Below are 12,119 nucleotides of genomic sequence, written 5' to 3'. Positions count from 1 at the left end.
CATGTCAGGAACAATAACAACAATAGGTGCTAGCCCGCTTATTCCATTAAGCCCATAACAGTCTTCCAATAAATAGTATGCATTGCAATCAGTACACAGTGTCAGTCTGTTAGCGTGCAGTTAGCATATACCATATTGCAAAAGCATGTTAGTGCAGTGCCAGTTGGGGTCCAGCCAATGTACAGTGTGTTTATCAAGCTCAGGGGACATATTTCTCTCCGTTCTCTCAGGCCTCCTTCAGTAGGATTGGTAGAAGTAAATCCAACCATGACACTTGCATTAACCAACAGTAAACTGAAGCATTTGATTGGTGGAGACTGCAGAGGGTACAGCCTGGAGGAAGTGTTGCCTGGAATGGTTTTTTTCAGGGCAAAAATGTCCCAAAATGATATCAGTGTTGCTTTACTAAAACACACTCTTATAATGAATAATACAATTTCTATTCTTAAAATTCTTACCTCCTTTTTCAGAGACAGGTTTAATTTATAGTTTTTGATTTAATCTAACCAATATTTTTGCAACAACAACTAAGGTCAAAGGTCATTTTCATAACATTGTTATGTAGACGAATCATTTTAAAAAAAAAAAAAAAAAACTACAGTGCTTGTGGAAAGAGTAAAGTATCTCCTTTCCTTCAAAACATTACCATGATTGGGAATTCATTATTTTACAATGTTTGTCGGGTCCAAAATGATTGTTCTGTTTATCTCTGTGACAGTTGGTTCCAGCTTCTAAGGGGGCACTCACATTTGGTCCAGTTGCTCCGTACTGTGCCGAAGCATGATTGTTCCTCCTCTCCTGTCCCCCGCTGGCCTGCACTCACATTGCTCCAGCCCCAACCAGGCCTGAGCCCGGTTACCTCTTGTACATACGTCATCACGTTGTAGTGTGACTAACTTTACTGACTTTTTTTGTGGTTAATTTTGTGTTGTTTTGGTCATAGACGGCCCGCTCACATTCCTGGATTTCTTGATTATGCAAGGCGCCGTAATACACATGATTATTATGATTATACTTCATATCCATGTTGAACACCTGTGCATGAGCAACCCTACCGTGCCGAAACACACCTCTTCCTACCGTGCCAGGGCCAAGGAAGTGTACCTTGCCTGAGCATGGTACAGACACTCACAATAATCAAACAAACTTGACTTCAGGGGGTGTGTATACAAATGTATACAATTTTATGACCGCAGAGTTACCACTGCCCAGAAGACACTGCATCTAAACTGTAAGATTTGGGAAAAATCAATTTTCATTAGTTTCATCGTTTTAGCAAACACACACAGAGCAAGGTCCAAACAGTGAGAGAGACACAGCGAGAGAAAAACAGCGAGACAACGTCTCAATGAGACAAATCTTAACAGCTGACAACACTTTATAGGAACATCAATAAGGAACATTGCAGCAAATTAAAAAGATGCACCATTAAGTTACCTTACGAGAGCTCTCCGTTCAGGACCATAGCAGTAGACATAAGACCAGCAAGACTCTTCAGCGTGTTTTTCTTTTCTACTCAGTTTACTGCAATGGTTTGGTGAGAAGAATTTTAAATGTTTTCACAAAAATCATACATTGTGTAGATTATTCATAAATCAATCGCCTTGTTGAGCTGACAGCATCATGCTTGTGAACTAATATTTTCTCACATACAGTCTTCTTCTTGCAAGGTTGATTTTTGTGCTTCATTACCTTCTAGACATCTGCATCACATGTCAAAACAGGTCAGCATTAAATCTTATTTAGCAGCACATCAGACGAACTACGGTTGGGCTCATTTACATCTTTAGTCTTGGGAAAAATCGTGCTGAATGGACAAATTGGAGTGATGCTAAATTTCTGTTTATAAATGGTAATTTGCAGCATTGCAGCTAAGTATCTCTGCTATGTTTGTGAATTTCCAATTTTGTCACCCCTTTCGGCAGAAAGCAACCTCAGTTACACTGACATGAATGAGCTGAAAGCAACACATCTCCAATTATATGAATTTTCCCCAATGTTGTCTCATTTTTCTACAAACATATTATACCAGAATATTTTCAAGATGCCATAATCACATAGAACGTTTACACATAATTACTATATCACTTGTGTTGTCCTTTAATTATCCTTCAAATCTCTCATATATGATACAAATGATCATATAAGTATAAAAATGAGGTACAGTGAGCGCCTGTACCATATTTACATTTTTTGCAAAACTGGCTAGACATTACAGTGTTGTTGTGTTAGACTCTGGCTGCTGGTCGTGCTTTATTCAGTTCACACTCTCTGCGCTTCAACACAAACAGTACAGATGGAGCTCGAGTTTGTATCAAGTGAGCAGAGATGAGGGTTTATAATAATATATGGTAAACGCTTGAACAGACCACTCCAATGATGTTGAAGCAAACACATAACAGAATCTAAGACCCGGAGCTTCAGCTGTTTATTTATTAAATAACACGCAGCAGTTGAAATGTCTGATAATCTAAACACAGCCTGATTTCCTTAAGAGCCCTCCAAATACACACAGTCCATCCTGTTAGAGCTAACTGTACACAGTATATTTATTCTGCCCATTTTAAATAAAGCTTCCTGCTGATAGGTTGGTCATAAGTAAATAATTCCAAATGGGGCTGTGTCCCGGTATCTCAGGTTGAATCCATTTAGATTTCCTAACCATGCTGTGTTTACATTTTGGGGAGAAGTGAGTTATTGGAGTGTGGCCCTGCCCACTGAGGAAACCTCCACCAGAACCAAAGAACAAGAATCCCTTGCTTTGGTTACAATAATCTCTCTAGGATCACACAGATAAATAAATCCCAGCATAATATCCAGATCCTCTGTATCTAAAAACATAAGACTATCTGACCAATGTTTTTATAAAGACTGTTACTAATACACTATTTAAGATGAACCAAAGATTTTTTTTTTAATATAATGACAATGTGTAATGTGAAAGGGGTAGCTTGTGTTGAAGAAGCGTCAAAGAATAAATGGCCTGACTCTGCAGTTCCTTTGAGCCTCTATTGGCTCATTATTTTGGCTCTCTGGCCCCGACTCTCACTAATCTCATTTGAAGACACAGCATGCAGCTGTTTTCAGTGAGAAAGCCCTGATAAAACCTTTGTGCACTACCTGTCTGGCACTAAACTACAAAAAGGCAAAGTTAGCAACTAGCTGGTCAACATAGAGGGCTAATTCTAAAGAGCCTCTTGAGTTGGTATAAAACCAGATGTTATACTACACCTACAGTCCAGAAGAAAGCCTCCATGTTAATGCTAATGTTGCCAATAATAACATTGCTCATGGCTAATTACAAAGAGGTAAACAATAGAAACCGATCATATTTTTGTGTCAGGATTCTATATATAACAATTTGAGACTGTCATTAGGGTAAAGAGGTTTAGGAGCTGACACATCTTAGTCTGACTCACCAGATGTAGACTGTAAGTATAATCCTGCCATTGGGCACCTATTTCAAGCAGCATTCTCCTCCCATGTGCTATCTGAGTCTTACTGTTTTCAAAATCACCATTGTTGCTATGGGACACAATAACAACCTCCGATCTAGCAACCTACACACTTAACATGGCATGTTACCCTTACCCTATCACTAACGGTATGAACGTAAGTGAGCTAGCAGCTCTTACCTTCCTTTGCGGGGATTTAGCCTTTTTAAATGCATGGATCGACTCACTACGTGCAAAACAAGTTCTCTCATACACTATTTTGCAGCATCCACGACTTAGCACTGCCCAAGACGATTGTGATTGGTTAAAAGAAATATAAACCAGCCAAAGCATTTAAGACCTCATCAGAAAAAACAGAAGTTACAGGAGAGATGTCATTGACTGAGACTTTTTTTGAATCCGTTAAATCCCCATGTGACCCCTTGAATTCATTTTAGGACCCATCGAGGCATCCAACACCATGGCTGGGAACCAATGTTTTAAAATAAATGATAATCTGCTATAGCATATGCTAAAGTTAAACGATAAATTTGTTTAAAACAAGAAACTACAGCTCCTATTAAGTTTTCAGCCAAGTCTCATGCCAAAGCATTTTACCAGCTGATCCACTAGAGGTGAGCTTGTGAGTGTGACAGTTTGGCTCACCTAGGCGCAAACAGTACATGCGTCTATGAAGGTGCAGTACCTGCGGGGGGCAATAATGATGGGAACAATGCACAATTCAATTGCCACAAAGTCTGCATTAGGATGAGACTGGGGATGGCTGGGAGGTTTATTCAGAGGGACCTGCATCAAGGTGACCAGGGTTTGAGTCCTGTGTCAGGCAAAGAGCCAGTGGTGATTGTTTTTTGGAAGTAGTTATCATAAGTGATACCTTGATCGTTTCTGATTTCCAGGTCGATAACATGGTTTGGAAGGTTTGCTCCATGTCTATAGCTGCAGCCACTTGACTGGCCTCATGTTGAGCTTGCGATGTTTAACCCAGGAATGTCTTGGGGCTTTTGGGAAGCGCAGTTTGTTAAAAGCTTGAAGTAGAAATTTTAAATTAACAATATTATTTTTTTGTTTTTTAAAGTACCATCCTTATCTAGACATTTAGAATGAACTACAAGACATTGTACTGTTGAGTAAGATAATGTTCCAAGGCTGGATTTATTTGTGTTAACACAAATGTCAGTGTGATTTTGAGTGAGGTTTTGTTGCTTCTGGAAGTTCTGATTTCACTTTTGCTCTCTTTTCACTATTGATCGTATCTGACTAAATTCACAACTTCAGACTAGTGCTAGGATGCTTGTTCTGACCTCTAAGTACAAAGACTAGTCTGTACTAATCATTACCTCCACCAAGGAGGTTATGTTTTCACCTGTGTCCATTTTTTGTTCGGTTGGTTGATTTGTCAGCAGGATGCAGGATGGATCTCGGCCCAGAAAAGACCCCATTAGGTCTTGGTGCTGATCCAGATAAGTGATGGATCCAGGATTTTTTTTCTTCACTTCACTTTAACAGTGCAAGACAGGAATGGGGTGTTTTTCTGCATTTTCATTATTTTCTCAGAGAATAATGCATGGAACTTCATGAAAAAAATGCCATATTTTGGTGGCTGGTATCTGTGAATGAGTACAAAAGTGGCCTGTTGGGCTTTGACGGAGGTAGGTGCTCTACTGAGTGCCATTATAGTTAAGGAAAGTATTGGACCACGAAGAACTCTTTGTGTATAACTGCTGGACAAGAGTTGAAATGTTTGACATTGTTGCAGTAAACCTTATTGGTTCAGTTTTCACTTAATGTGAATCAGTTGATGCATGGCATTCCAACTTCTAAAATCTGCACTTTCTCTCCAATTTTTCTCTCGTTCTGTTATTTCAGACTGCAGCTCGAGGCTGACTGAGCACATTTAGCTTGAACTCTTCCAGGAGAGTAATATTGTGTTTTTCTTCAGAATGGTCAGTCTCTTCTAACAGATTTGTTTTTCACACAATCTCAAATGGATATCAGGAAAATAAATTGTAGCTTGTTTGCTGTGGTGACGAAATGCTAAAGTGAAAAGTTGGATATGCTCTGACAGATAAGAAAGTGTTGAGAATGGTTTAACTTCAGTATCAGGAAATCTTGTAGGCTGGCATCAGCTGAGTAACTGCACATGGTAGAGTCATATTTTACCAGCATGGCCGCTCTGTGATGCTGCTTTAAACATCTTCCAAAAAGCACATTTAAAGTCAGACATTTAGCCTTGTTTGACTTTAGTGTGATGCTATTGGCTACCTCTGTGATGCATTAATTAACCTCATATCCTAGATTCAAATGTGCATGAACTGAGTGTATCTATGTACCTTTACATTCCACCCATTTGTCCCTCAGTGATTCTCCTCATCTGTTAGTCTGTCTCTGCCTTTGGCCTCTGTGTGTCCTGTGTGTTTGAGCTTGTCTCTGTCTATCTGTCTGTCTGTCTGTCTGTCTTTGTGGTTTCTCTGTCTGTCTGTCACCCCTGACTTTCCTTGTCTGTCTCACAACAGTCATCCAAGCTATACAGCCGCTCAGCCAGTGGAAGAACGCTGGGCACGTTGCCAGGCAGCCGGGGCGCCAGTTGGGCAGTCCATCAGTAGCATTAAAGACATGTTATCCATCCGAGTGTATCCGCCTGGCTTAGAGCCCTGATCCCCTGTCCAAGCCCCCCCACACTGCCCCTCGACTCACTCAGGGGCCCTGGGTAAAGTGCACAGAGTCCCCATCTTGCTTTATCAGCATGGCACCCAGGCATCCAGACTGCTGCTTTAGGTCTCTTAAAACATGTACACAAATAAATGAGGAGGGTGCTGGAAATAACTGCTTTCTCATCTCCAGCCAAGCTGCCCTGCTGGTCAGGTCATTGTCTTTAAAGGGACAGGAGACCAGAGAAAGCAGGCCACTGCCGACCTCCACTCAGTTTTTTGTTAAAGAATACAAAGTGAGCAAAGTTCATTTAGGCCTCTCACAGTATAAATAGATGAAAGGTTTCACAGAGGCTTAAAAGGACTGTTTGTTTCCTGTTATACTTAGCCAGATAATGGACTTGGTGCTTTTTTCATCACAGCTAAAAATATTGCTGTTGCTCTTTTGATTGTGAATATGCAGGATTCGTACTGTGACTTGTCCTCATTCTATCTGCTTTCATATAATGGTCACTGCTTTATGGATTTACTGTTCTTATTGTTGTTGAATGGTTTAGTGTCAATCAAGGGTCAGTTCTGAAACGCACAGTAGCAGTCAGTAACCTCGGTTACACAAACACCATTTTGAGCTTTTTAGCAGTTCTATATTAGAGTGATGTTCACAGTAAATTGCCATTTTGTTCCTTCTCTATTATTCAGTATGCCACACACAATGTTGCCTATGCAAAGACCTTTGTTGTTTAAGGTGTCCTGATATAGAGAAATAATAGAAGAGGTACAGTCAAAGATTTCAAGAATGCTAAATTAGTCAGAGTTAGCCAACTTGCTGCAATTTGACGCTGACTGGGACAAGCATGGGAAATCAATGCTGGAGAGTTTTCAATTTCAGTCAGTGTGGACATAATTGTCACAGCGGTGTCCACAGCTTGGCCAAAAAGTGGTCTCCATATGGTAGAAATGATAAGAGGACACTGTTAGTAGTCAGTCTTAGAGTCTAGAACAGACAGACAGGATATCAGTCACAGGCTAGAAACATCTTGTTCGCTTGCCTGCTAACGCAAGACAGACAGGCAGCTTGACCACAGCTGTGGGAGCCCAATGAGGACGTTTAGAGGACAGGTATGGACGTAGTGTGTCTAGGAGACACACTAACACATACATGCAAAGATTAAAGAGTCAGGCAGAAGATGAGGTAGAGAGAGATGGAGCAGGTGTATTCATTACACAACGTTAGACCAATGGCTAGATTGTGGTGTTCATGTGAGGCCTACGTCACTCTCAGGGTCACATTATCTTAATGTCAAAGAAGCTGGCAGCTAATTAATTTGCCAATATTTGCTAATTTGGGACTACAAGGAAGACAATGAAGTATTAAAATTAGCGGTGTGCTGTTTTTGTTTGTACTTGCAGTTTAGCTAACGTAGCTAGAAAGCTGACCTAGCTTAGCTAACAATTATATTGGCTCCTTGTGTGGATGTATTGAGATCGTGGGTTACCTGCCGGAGAGAACCTTTCCCCTGAACTATTGTATGCTTTCTGTTTTTACACTGTGGCAAACTCTTAACTGCCCCATGCAATCAGTTTCATGTAGAACTTTTGAATTGGCACTTCTTCCACATCTTGAAGTCCCGCCCCTTACGATGTGCCCCACAGGATCTTATTGTGGAAAAGAGTGTGTACAGTACTCGCTGGTGAGGGACTATTACATTTTTGATCCCATTTGAGTTGTTTCGTGGATTACACATATGATGTTTGTCAGTTAAAAGGATAATTGTGCAAGTCAAGAAAGTCACAGTTTGTCTTAGAGATGGTAAACTACCATTTAGTTTAGTTTTTGACATATTGCTGGTTCTCTCAGCGACTTGCTATTGGTAATGTCTCAGATGTCACTACTGAAACCTATAAATTAGGTGTCATAGTGATAGCTTTTCATTTTTATTGTATGTCAATCGTATGTCTTTGATCTGAATAAGAGACACTTATTGACACTTATTGACTGTGTTACAAAGAAAGGACGATATCTAACGAATTGTCTCCAAGAGGCTCTGTGGGTCTTTCGCATTTCTGAATTTTCTGCTGCAGATTGAGTGACTGTGTCCTGTCTATTATTTTATGATTTACTGTTCTGGACAGAACAATTTTTGTAATTTGTACTCTCTCTTCCTCCTCTGATAACTGTAGTTTAAAGCATGATAATGTCTAAGCTGGTATATAAAGACTTTTATAATAAAATTACATTTTTCTAGTTTTACTTCAGTTGTACCACCTGACATGGAAGGTCAGCCTACCTACAAGTTGAAAATAGCTATTTTCTTCAACATAAACTATTCATTCAGCCACAAAGGTCACCATGAATCTCTTGATGATTCAATATCTTGTTTAATGTTATTACCACTTCACTTTAAAGTGCCATGTGTATGCTTGTGCGACCTCGACTTTTTAGAGGATACAAGTTTCTCAATTATCTCAAAAGCTTAATGATAATAAATTCAAAATAAAATACAATTGCAAATTTAAAAAAAACACCATTTTGCACAGTTTTCTTAATCTGTTCATTTTGAAGGTTTAACCTGCCAAAACATAAAAGAATATATATTATTGGAACATACTGAAAATCTATTCAAATAAGGTAGTTTTTATAGGAGACTGATACATTTTTAAAAAAAAAGGAAATAATCAAAAGTATGCATGTCCTGTCATTGACCCGAACATGAAATGTGTCAAGCTGAATTTTGTCATCATAATTCTGTGATACTTCTTCTATTCATTCCTTCACAAAGTGTTTTAAGCCCTCTTTTTCTTCTCGTTCTATGCGGTGTCACCCTCTCCAGTTCTCTCTATAATGAAGACAAACAGAATTCTTAAAAACAGTTCTGACTGCCTGACCCACAGCATCTGTAGAAAGAAAAGCAGAACCTGTTTGGTACTTGAGTTTCTCTGGAGTCATTATTTGTGGTAGCTGAATGCACTTCGATCAAAGAGTGACTGAAGGTCTGTTGAACCTGTTGAGAATAGAATGAGCCAAAAGTGCAAAATGAATGGCGAGCTGGAGCTCTGTGCAGAAATTAAAAGTCAAGTCCTTCAATAGAGCTAAAATTAGATTTAATCCAAGTTACCATGGTCATCATCCAGATAATCTTTGTCTTTCTCTCCAGTGTCAGTCCATTCTTATTTTTCCTGCCATGCATATCAATGACATGATTGAGTTTGTGGATATTAAAATGGATTGGGACATGGAAGATGGTTGTCAAGTCAAGTCAAATTCATGGGTTTCAGGTGTGGTGTCTGTTTTGGTTGCTCTAATTGAAATTGTTTCTGTTTACATTAGTAATCATGGAGGACTCTACTGCTGAAGACTGAGGGCATATAAGGGGATACACAAAAGGTAAGCCAGTTACCTTCACTATACTGAATGGCTGTAAATCTGTTTGGCTTTTTTTCCTTAATCTTTGTTGCCTTTTGATGCGGATGTGACACTTGCAGCAAAGTCTATCTTGACAGCTCGCACATGATCCACCAACATGTAGGCGTTCAACCATGAAAGTATTCATTGATTTTGAATACTGGCTCATACAAACATGTGAAAATCAATGGCTTTCTTACCCCAACTGAACCACCCACACATCTGTCCAATCAGAGGTTGGTTTCACAAAGATATGTATGACTGGTCTACGTAGTTAAACCAGTTCACTCTTGACTGGTGTAATGTGGGGAAGTTGGACAAAATGAGGACTAAATTTAAGCCTAGAAAGTTAAGCCCTGCTCTCCCAGGATACGTCTGAACTACTGTAAGAGCAACAGAAAAAACCTGCTCACAACTGACAGTAACACCTGCTGACAATTGACAAAAAAGGGGAAAAAAGCTTAATTTGTAGTTTGCTAACAATCCTGTAGAGCAAGCTATAATAGGGTTCAATTTAAAGAGACAGCAGTAGCCAGTAGGAATTTGGTTACTGCTTCACTAAAATAAAATTATCTTGTAAATGTTCTGCCACGAGGCACACATCATCAGCTAGCGTGACTGTATCTTAGAACTATGCTCTTATTCTGAAAAGTCTTAATTTACCCAGATTTGGTAGCAGATTTGTTCTAGGTAGTCTAGATTTTCCAAAACTGGAACACTGTTTGTGAGGTGATCATCTATTTGAAGTTTATTAGATCCAAACCATAGCCAATGCCTGTCTTTGTGAAACCAGCCCAAGACCTTTCATCTGTCACTGGTGTGAAATGCCTCAGGCTGCAGCTTCTCTCTTTTAATCTGCTCTGAAGAGGTAGAAAATGTTCACAATCCAAACAAAGCACACTGATGCCACGTGACCCGTGTGTGTGCGGTTTTGTGTGTATGTGTGTGTGGCCCAAAGGTGCTGTACAGTAAAAAGATTTCTTGCCTCATGCCAATGGCATTCCCCGGGAGAAAGCGCTGAAGCAGAGTGCAGTGGGGGGGCATTAAGAGTCCACACCCCCTGGGGGAGCAATAAGAAGTAGAAGAAAAATATTTTTCTTTACAGTAAGCTTAGGCAGGAGATATGGGATTCAAGTGTTCAAGGCCATTTTGTTGAGGTTTCCACTTGAATACTTCCCATTCATACTGTACTTCCCAAGTTTAGTCTGTGAAATTTGTGAAAGAAGGAGCTCTTTCTTACTCTTACAAATGGGAGATTGAACTAGAAATATTTTAATTTCACCCATTCTCATTTCAGTTCAGTCAGAGGTAACTGAACCACCAAATCCACCCAGTTAAGGTTGAGATTACTGGAAAAAGATGAAACAGTCATGGTCCATGGTCAGTCCTCCTTAACTCAGCCTGGGTTGGAGTTGTCAGTAACTCTGTGGCTTCACTTTAATCAGCAGGTGGGAAGCAAGACGTAGCTTGGTTTGGGTCAAAAGGACCTTAGCACTGACTGTTCAAATCCTTATGAGACAATGTTGATGCTATTTCTGGTGACTCGCTCCTACATGCTGAACTTTGTTATGTTTTTGGAGGTCGGGAACGGGCATCACAAAAAACTGTTGCTTGGCTTCTTGATTTGGGATTTCCTACAGACCTGATGGCCAAACTGAATGAACTCACCTCTAAATAACAGGGTAAAGACAGAGAGGTGGAACACATGATTAGCACTGTCAATGCATTCAAAGCCAAATTGGGTATGTGAACGCTCAGTTAAAATGGGAGACTGACACACTGACCAAACCTGGAGAGAAGGGCGCAGAATGTGAGGCACGCTAAACCTGAACAGTTCTGTGCCCATGTGGATAAAGTGGCAGGTGAATTTGACAGGCTTTTTCAGGAAATGCATGGCATGGAGGACATTGTCAAATTCATCACAAATCCATTTCATCATTTCATCCATTTTCAATCCGTGTCATTGATATTGACGCTGAAACTGGCAAGTTGATGAATGCATTTTCCTTACCTAATGGAAAATAACTGAACTGCAAAGTGATTCAAGCCAAAAATAATAATAATTCAAGCCAGAGCAAAGCTCAACTTTTTGTTGAGCAGGAGAAAATGTACTATGCTCTCCTGCACTGAAAGCAAAATCTTCCACTTAGCTCTGTGGGATGACCTTTTAAGAGATGAAATGAATCAAACCAAAGCACATTACCTGCCTGTTTGACAGGCAACTGACTGACTGACTGACTGACTGACTGACTGACCGACTGACTGGCTGTGTGAGACTAGGTTACTCTAACTATGAGTCCAACTATACAACACTTACTGATCAACCCAATCTCCAGAATAATAATGAGAATACATATAACAATTTTCTTTTTTTTCTCTTGTAACAACACTGTGATTGTGCTCTGGTCAGGTTAAGGCACAAAACACACTTGGTTAAGGCAACAAAAAAAAAGAGCTGTTTAAAATACCTGTTTTGGCCACAAACATGGCTGGAAATTGTCATAAGGCCTTATTTAAAATATCCAATGGTGTCATGCTTACAAATCTTGAAACACTATCGTGTCCAGTGGTTTCACACTTAAAAATGCTGAAATGCAGACTTGAACTGCGGCC

At 39.9% G+C, this 12,119-nt stretch overlaps 1 long non-coding RNA gene across 2 annotated transcripts in view; it reads left to right on the top strand.

Annotated features, from left to right (window-relative positions):
* LOC141008566 (uncharacterized) overlaps nt 1–12,119 on the top strand; it is a 123,899-nt gene that overhangs the window by 66,334 nt on the left and 45,446 nt on the right. For both annotated transcript variants that reach the window (XR_012180086.1, XR_012180087.1), the window contains exon 3: nt 9,432–9,488. This is a non-coding gene — a long non-coding RNA (uncharacterized lncRNA). The remainder of the gene's footprint in view (nt 1–9,431; nt 9,489–12,119) is intronic.

The sequence above is a fragment of the Pagrus major genome, chromosome 2 (assembly GCF_040436345.1).
Source record: "Pagrus major chromosome 2, Pma_NU_1.0".
NCBI lineage: Eukaryota > Metazoa > Chordata > Actinopteri > Spariformes > Sparidae > Pagrus > Pagrus major.
This window is presented reverse-complemented; position numbering and strand designations above follow the sequence as displayed.